This window comes from Bufo bufo, chromosome 10 (assembly GCF_905171765.1).
Source record: "Bufo bufo chromosome 10, aBufBuf1.1, whole genome shotgun sequence".
Classification (NCBI taxonomy): domain Eukaryota; kingdom Metazoa; phylum Chordata; class Amphibia; order Anura; family Bufonidae; genus Bufo; species Bufo bufo.
The window spans coordinates 144,785,096-144,791,095 of NC_053398.1; the positions used below are offsets into that span (position 1 = coordinate 144,785,096).

The 6,000-nt window shown below is 49.0% G+C and overlaps 1 protein-coding gene across 2 annotated transcripts in view; it reads left to right on the forward strand.

Annotated features, from left to right (window-relative positions):
* The first annotated feature begins 3,195 nt into the window (after positions 1–3,195).
* The window catches only part of LOC120980720 (adhesion G-protein coupled receptor G1-like), a 25,366-nt gene continuing 22,561 nt past the window's right edge, over positions 3,196–6,000 (forward strand). The window contains exon 1 of one of the 2 annotated variants that reach the window (XM_040409976.1): positions 3,196–3,285. The gene's annotated coding sequence lies outside the window, so the exon portion shown is untranslated. Of the gene's footprint in view, positions 3,312–6,000 lie in introns of both variants that reach the window. The other variant, XM_040409975.1, reaches the window with a different exon arrangement.

The following is a 6,000-nucleotide window of genomic DNA, read 5'->3' on the forward strand; positions in this document are numbered from 1 at the left end:
TTGGTGAGCTCGTGCACATTGTAGCCTCTTCTTCCTATTTGTAGTGGAGATGAGTGGTACCCGGTGGGGTCTTCTGCTGTTGTAGCCCATCCCCCTCAAGGTTGTGCGTGTTGTGGCTTCACAAATGCTTTGCTGCAGACCTCGGTTGTAACGAGTGGTTATTTCAGCCAACGTTGCTCTTCTACCAGCTTGAATCAGTCGGCCCATTCTCCTCTGACCTCCAGCATCCACAAGGCATTTTCGCCCACAGGACGGCCGCATACTGGATGTTTTTCCCTTTTCGCACCATTCTTTGTAAACCCTAGAAATGGTTGTGCGTGAAAATCCCAGTAACTGAGCAGATTGTGAAATACTCAGACCGGCCCGTCTGGCACCAACAACCATGCCACGCTCAAAATTGCTTAAATCACCTTTCTTTCCCATTCTGACATTCAGTTTGGAGTTCAGGAGATTGTCTTGACCAGGAGCACCCCCCTAAATGCATCGAAGCAACTGCCATGTGATTGGTTGACTAGATAATTGCATCAATGAGAAATAGAACAGGTGTTCCTAATAATTCTTTAGGTGAGTGTATATATATATATATATATATATATATACATATAACATGTATCTCTTAATAATATATTTTTTGGCTGATTGTAGTCTCGGTCCCTCTTTTGGTTCCAATTGTGGAGCTCACGCAATTTTTGGAACCTTCATTAATGTATTGCGGTATTATCAAAGCATATAGTTCTCCAATTGATATATTCATGCACAACGTATCGTCTTATATTGATGTGGTTCAGTCTTATTGCCACTTTGTATTATATTTCCATATGCAGCATACTTTGTGCGCATTTAAGCAGGATACAATGTATTTTTATCTTGCTTACCAGTGATCTGGTGTGTTTGTCCGATGTTGCCAATATAATAGTTATTACATACAGTACGTGGCTTTCCCCTGTGGGCTGTTTCCTTCCGAGACCACTGAATCTCGCAGTCAGTCCCCGCGCTTGCACCGGCACTCTTGTTTCAGCGCATGCGAGTTAGGGATATCGGGACGCCAACTCCGCTTTGTGGCATGTATCTTGTTCTTTGATAGAAGATCTTTGCTTCCTAAATACCAGAGTATTATCTCCTATAGTTCTTTACCAAACGCGTTTCAAAACCTTCTTCAGTGGTCAAAAGATATGATATAAAATGAGGGACAAGTTGCTCCTTATATTGAGCCAATGTTAAACACTTAAAACCCGGAGCGGACTGTATCTAGCCGGTACGGTTGCTAAAAACTTGGACCGGACTACAAATTACCGTTTATCTCTTATACACATGTTGCGGTACATTCACCTTCTCATAGCAACATTTTACATTATTTCCTTACTTTTAAATAATAAACACCTTCATATATATCCATATAATACAAAAGAATACGAAGTAATATATCTGTAGATGTTATAGGGCTAGTTGGAGGATGCAGGTCCTGTCGATGTGCTGGAAAACAGCCTAGCATCGACATGTCATGTACACCTGCCAACGAGCCAAATTCATAGATCGTTCTAGACTCGTATCTCGACATTTTAGAGATAAAGTCGCCTCCCTCCAATCTTTCTTCACTAATTGAATTGCTGCATATTTCACACCTGATGGATCACTGGCAGGGTGTGTCTTAAAGTGACTTGATAAAGTGCGTTTTAAAGTGACATGATAAAGTGCGTTTTAAAGTGACTTGATAAAGTGCGTTTTAAAGTGACTTGATAAAGTGCGTTTTAAAGTGACATGATAAAGTGCGTTTTTCTTACCCCTTTTTGATATTGTTACTATGTTCTGATACTCTAGTATTACACGTTCTGCCTGTGCGGCCTATGTACTGTTTAGCACATGGGCATTCTAGAACATATACGACTGCCTCACTCTTACATGATAGGGTTTCTTTGATTTTCCATTCAAATGTGTTTACCTTAGACGTTATTTTAGTCGTCTTCCTGTCAAACTTAGTCGCTCTACAGTTTCTGTATAAACCGCATCTGTAGAAGCCTTTTAAGTTTGCCCATGGTGTAAATATAGACTTTTGACAGGTCCAGCTGTGATGACCTTTTCACTGTTTGACCCTGTCAATCAAAGTGCAGGGGGCGCGGCAGTTGCAGAGAGAGCAGAGCCTCTAGGTGTAATGGCAACGCCCCCGTTGCTCCTAGAGGCTCATTTGCATATATTAAAGCATCATTTTTCTCAGGCACATATGAACATGGGACCAACACGGATGCCTTGAGCTGCCAAGCGCACATGTAACAGGTCAGCCAGTGTCATAGGGACAAAACTGCTGACAGCTGCCCTTTAACCCATTCATGACTGTGCTGCCTATGGACTACAGGAGATGAAAATTTCAAGTAAATTACGTTATACAATCTCTGAGATTAGAGGCTATCCTATTATATTCTTTTTTACATTATAGACCTGCCTTATATACTGTCCTATACATTAGAGCTCTGCCTTGTATATGGAGCTAATACACAATGTCAGGGGCTTTGTTGTATACAGTCCGGTAGACGAGGGATTCCCTGCTCCTCATGCACTTCAGGATGTTCAGCTTTTATATCAATACACTGTGTATATATATATATTCCTCAGACGCACCATCCAACCTGCAGCCTGCGCTCCTCGTGGAGCTGAGAACTGGTGACGGATTTAGGTTTCGTTCACACCAGCGTTTTTACTGGATCCGGCAGGGTTCAGCAAAAACGCCTCGATTACTGATAATACAACCGTCTGCATCCGTTCAGAGCGGATCCGGTTGTATTATCTTTAACATTGCCAAGACGGATCCATCATGAACTCCATTGAAAGTCAATGGGGGACAAATCCATTTTCTATTGTGGCAGAGAAAACTGATCCGTCCCCATTGACTTGCATTGGGGGTCATGCCGGATACGTTTTGCTCCGCATCCCAGGACGGAAAGCAAAATACAACATGCTGCGGTTTGCTCTCCGGTATGAGAACGCAACCAAATGGAACGGAATGTATTTTGGAGCTCTCCGTTCTGTTCAGTTCAGTTTTGTCCCCATTGACAATGAATGGGGACAACATGTTGAAGGATCTCAATACCGGAAAATAGAAACGCTAGTGTGAAAGTAGCCTTAGTCAATGACTACATGTAAACAGGGCTGACTAATGATGAGTCAGTGTGTGTGCTGCTGCAGATAAAGGCCGTGTAATCAGCATCAGTGCTACACATCGGGGGCTGCCGCCTGAAATACAAAACAACACAACCTATTAGAGAAGGAGAAGAGCCTGCCAGGAGGAGAGAGGAGAAGAGCCTGCCAGGAGGAGAGAGGAGAAGAGCCTGCCAGGAGGAGAGAGGAGAAGAGCTGGCCAGGAGGAGAGAGGAGAAGAGCCTGCCAGGAGGAGAGAGGAGAAGAGCCTGCCAGGAGGAGAGAGGAGAAGAGCCTGCCAGGAGGAGAGGGGAGGAGAGCCTGCCAGGAGGAGAGAGGAGAAGAGCCTGCCAGGAGGAGAGAGGAGAAGAGCTGGCCAGGAGGAGAGAGGAGAAGAGCCTGCCAGGAGGAGAGAGGAGAAGAGCCTGCCAGGAGGAGAGAGGAGAAGAGCCTGCCAGGAGGAGAGAGGAGAAGAGCCTGCCAGGAGGAGAGGGGAGGAGAAGAGCCTGCCAGGAGGAGAGAGGAGAAGAGCCTGCCAGGAGGAGAGAGGAGAAGAGCCTGCCAGGAGGAGAGGGGAGGAGAGCCTGCCAGGAGGAGAGAGGAGAAGAGCCTGCCAGGAGGAGAGGGGAGAAGAGCCTGCCAGGAGGAGAGGGGAGGAGAAGAGCCTGCCAGGAGGAGAGGGGAGAAGAGCCTGCCAGGAGGAGAGAGGAGGAGAGCCTGCCAGGAGGAGAGAGGAGAAGAGCTGGCCAGGAGAAGAGAGGAGAGGAGCTGGCCAGGAGGAGAGAGGAGAAGAGCCTGCCAGGAGGAGAGGGGAGGAGAAGAGCCTGCCAGGAGGAGAGAGGAGAAGAGCCTGCCAGGAGGAGAGGGGAGAAGAGCCTGCCAGGAGGAGAGAGGAGGAGAAGAGCCTGCCAGGAGGAGAGAGGAGGAGAGCCTGCCAGGAGGAGAGGGGAGAAGAGCCTGCCAGGAGGAGAGGGGAGAAGAGCCTGCCAGGAGGAGAGGGGAGAAGAGCCTGCCAGGAGGAGAGAGGAGAGGAGCCTGCCAGGAGGAGAGGGGAGAAGAGCTGGCCAGGAGGAGAGAGGAGAGTAGCTGGCCAGGAGGAGAGAGGAGAAGAGCCTGCCAGGAGGAGAGAGGAGAAGAGCCTGCCAGGAGGAGAGAGGAGGAGAGCCTGCCAGGAGGAGAGAGGAGAGGAGCCTGCCAGGAGGAAAAAGAAGAAGAGAGGTTTGCAAAAAAAATGTGTATCTAATCCTAACATATGTGATTCTGTCTGCTGAGATGTGTATCTAATCCTATCCTATGTGATACTGACTGCTGAGCTGTGTATCTAATCCTATCCTGTGTGATACAGTCTGCTGAGCTTTGTATCTAAGCCTTTCACGTGTGATACTGTCTGCTGAGCTGTGTATCTAATCCTATCCTGTGTTATACTGTCTGCTGAGCTGTGTATCTAATCCTATCCTGTGTGATACTGTCTGCTGAGCTGTGTATCTAATCCTATCCTGTGTTATACTGTCTGCTGAGCTGTGTATCTAATTCTATCCTGTGTAATACTGTCTGCTGAGATGTGTATCTAATCCTATCCTATGTGATACTGTCTGCTGAGATGTGTATCTAATCCTATCCTGTAGTCTGGGGACGGGTACTTGTTGATCATTGCTGAGGAATCACTGATGGTCCGAGTTCTGGTTGACTCAGGGCAGGGCTCAGTCTGTCTGGCCTCCCGGTTATTGGGATGATGTCTTCTTCTGTGTGGTGGTGACTCTGTCCAGCAGCTGGTAGTCTCCTCCTGGTTATTGGGATGATGTCTTCTTCTGTGTGGTGGTGACTTTGTACAGCTGCTGGTGGTCTCCTCCTGGCACCTGCCATGGTGGAAATTTGTGGACCTGCAGACCCTGTGATTCATCCTTACTCATTAGGGGCATAGTGGTTCCTCTCATCACACACAATGGCAGGATGTGAGAACATTCCCAGCTCCAAATGAACATAGAAACCAGCAGCACAAGGCATCAATCGAGAGAACTCCAGGGACAGGCTGAGAGGACACCAGGGACAGACCAATAGTGCACTGGATGCAGTCTGAGAGGACACCGGTCACAGCCCAAGAGGGCACTGGGGGCAGGCTGAGAGAACACCAAGGATAGGCCGAGAGAACACCAGGGTCAGGCCAAGAGGACATTGGGTGCAGGCTGAGAGGGCACCAGGGAAAGGCCGAGAGGACATCCGGTGCAGGCTGAGAGGACATTGGGTGCAGACCGAGAGCAAACTAAGGTCAGTCAAAGAGATTATCGGAGACAGGCGAGAGGACACCAGGGACAGGCCGAGAGGACACCAGGGACAGGCCAAGAGGACTGAGAGGACACTGGGTGCAGACCGAGAGCAAACCGAGGTCAGGCAAAAAGGACATTTGGGACAGGCTGAGAGGACACCAGGGAAAGGCCGAGAGGACACTCGGGACAGACCAATAGTACACTGGGTGCAGCCTGAGAGGACACCAGGGACAGCCCGAGAGGACATTGGATGCAGGCTGAGAGGACACAAGGGACAGGCCAAAGGACACTGGGGGCAGGCTGAGAGAACACCAGGGATAGGCCAAGAGAACACCAGCGTCAGGCCAAGAGAACACCAGGGTCAGGCCAAGAGGACATTGGGTGCAGGCTGAGAGGACATCAGGGAAAAGCCGGGAGGACACTGGGGGTAGGCTGAGAGAACACCAGGGAGAGGCCAAGAGGACACTGGGGGCAGGCTGAGAGAATACCAGGGACAGGCCAATCAGGCCAAGAGGACACTAGGGACAGGCTGAAAGAACCCTGTTAACAAGCCATGAGAGCACCGAGAACAAGCCGAGAGGACACCAGGGACAGGCCAAGAGGACAC